Here is a 2,532-nt window from a genome sequence, read left to right as displayed (position 1 = left end):
CATTGATAGGTCATTTGGAATGTTGCAAGCTAGGTTAGAAATTGTCTGGTGTCCTGCTCATTTATGAAACAAAGATACCTTGGCAAGGATCATGACTTTTTGTCTGATCCTACATGACATGATCAGTGCAGATGAGAGGAATACACAGATGGTCCAAGAGTATGACAATGTTGGCGCAACTATCAAGCCTCACAGACACACAAACTGCATTCAAGCATGTCACGAGGCATGCCGGTAGAATGAAGATCGGGCTCCCATGATCAGTTGTGTGAAGATTTCATAGAACATCAATGACATCTGCATGGGCGATAGTGTGTTTACATTTCTTTACTTCGTTATTTTTGTACTTGGACAATTTGGTTCTCGATTATTTGTTGCCTTCATATTATTATTGTATTCATATGGATGGCTTGTAATAATATTTTTGAATTGTTTGATTTCAATGTCAAATTAGAGTAGTAGAGTAGCTAGAAGAAAAAAGGAAGAAAACTACAGGGCCTGCTGTTTTGAAGACTTTTTATTTAACATCGCCTATGCAACCTTCGAAAATTTATGGTGTGCGCTCCAAAAGACTTTTGGAGGTGGCAAATATGGCAATTGCGTCCTAATGTAAACATGTAGTTTGGCCTCTACTACGCTGAGACGCACGAAACACATATGTATTATATTTAGCATTTTGGATTATCATTTTTTAGCATTAAAACTATGCAAGATTGTTAACTATGCATGGTTGGTACGGATCTACTACTTGGCATACATGGAAATGTGCGAACAACCTAACTAGTTACAGTATATCAATAAGTACGTTATTGTATATAGTATTATTGCTAAAGCCATGAACAATAGTATACATCAACTTGATCATAAAGTGCGAGAATCTGCCCCACTCGATGACGTTCAACATGCTAAGTTGAGACTTGAGGGTCATACATACATATGAAACCATGAGGCAGACATAAGATGAAATTATGAAGAGGTCATACAAAGTTCTTAATGAATATGGGGCGTACATGTAGTACAATTTTTCCGTAGGTGACTCAAGGTTTGAGTCAGTGCAAAGAAATACTCAATAATCAGTTTTCTAAATTGTTTGGTTCTAGAAACATATCATATATCTTCGAATTATAAAACTCCACCATTGTACGGATTGCATACATTCTAGGCTTCCAGTTCCCACAAGGGTGTGTTTACATGATTTTTTTGTCAAACTACGTAAAATCGACTCCTAATTCACCCTACTCACCTTTTGAACTAGGCAAACAGCCCAAGTGGACAACATGTGTGTTTACAATTCAACGGATCAATCAAGATTCTCGGCATGGACAATTGAACCATCTAAGCAAGCAACCATGTCGACGCATCCTTAATTTGTGCAATTCAAGCTAGGTACGTGTATTAATTAGCCAGGCAATTCACCCTAGCGTGGGGGTACTTGGTCATTCATTGTCCAAGGTACTCAGGGAATTGGATGAGACATTCGTAATCATGGAATCATCCGTTGACCCCACCCACCTCTCCAACGGAGATTTGCACTCTACCAAGAGTGTTAATTTCGCATTACATCTTTGTGTCCGTCACTTCTGGTCGTCCCTAACCCTATCTTCATTGGGTACTAATTATTACTTGCTTGCTTGTTTGGCTTGTGTACCTTGCTCGCATGTTGTGACGCAACATATACGGTGTATCACCTGGTTGCATATTTAGAGAATTTACATTTCTATACTTGTCTCAAAAATCAACAAAGAAAATAGTAAATTTGGCAGCCACCTATTCTGCCCCCAGGTCCTAGTCGACATATCGAATATCTTTGATCCTTTAGTTTGGTAGCTGGGTCACCCACGAATAGCCAAACTCCTCCTGTCGGGCTAGTTTGACCATATTGTCCGACCTTTCGTTGCCATTATCAATTTTGACTCAAAAATTAAGATATGTAGACACACCAATACTTTAGGTTATATGACTTCCTGTGCTCCTCATATCATCTTTGTGCCTCATTGATGCCAACACCTATCATATGAAGGTCACAGATTTGCTAAACATTGCATGCGTACACGTGAATGTATGGATCTAGTTTTTTGGGCCCTTAAATTAGACAACAAGCAATGTGTATACCATTTATAAATAACCTCTTAATTGAAGGAAATATGCCCTAAAGGAAATAATAAAGTTTTTATTTTACATTTCCTTATATCATGATAAATGTTTATTATTCATGCTAGAATTCTATTACCCGGAAACTTGATACATGTGTGGATACATAGACAAAACACTGTGTCCCTAGTAAGCCTCTACTAGACTAGCTCGTTAATCAAAGATGGTTAAGTTTCCTAACCATAGACATGTGTTGTCATTTCATAAACAGGATCACATCATTAGGAAAATGATGTGATGGACAAGACCCATCCGTTATCTTAGCATATTGATCGTTCAGTTTTATTGTTATTGCTTTCTTCATGTCAAATACATATTCCTTCGACTATGAGATTATGCAACTCCCGGATATCGGAGGAATGGGTGATTATAAGATGATCT

Source organism: Triticum urartu, chromosome 7 (assembly GCF_003073215.2).
Source record: "Triticum urartu cultivar G1812 chromosome 7, Tu2.1, whole genome shotgun sequence".
NCBI classification, from domain to species: Eukaryota; Viridiplantae; Streptophyta; class Magnoliopsida; order Poales; family Poaceae; genus Triticum; species Triticum urartu.
The sequence above is the reverse complement of the archived record's forward strand: the minus strand, read 5'-3'. Positions refer to the sequence as shown.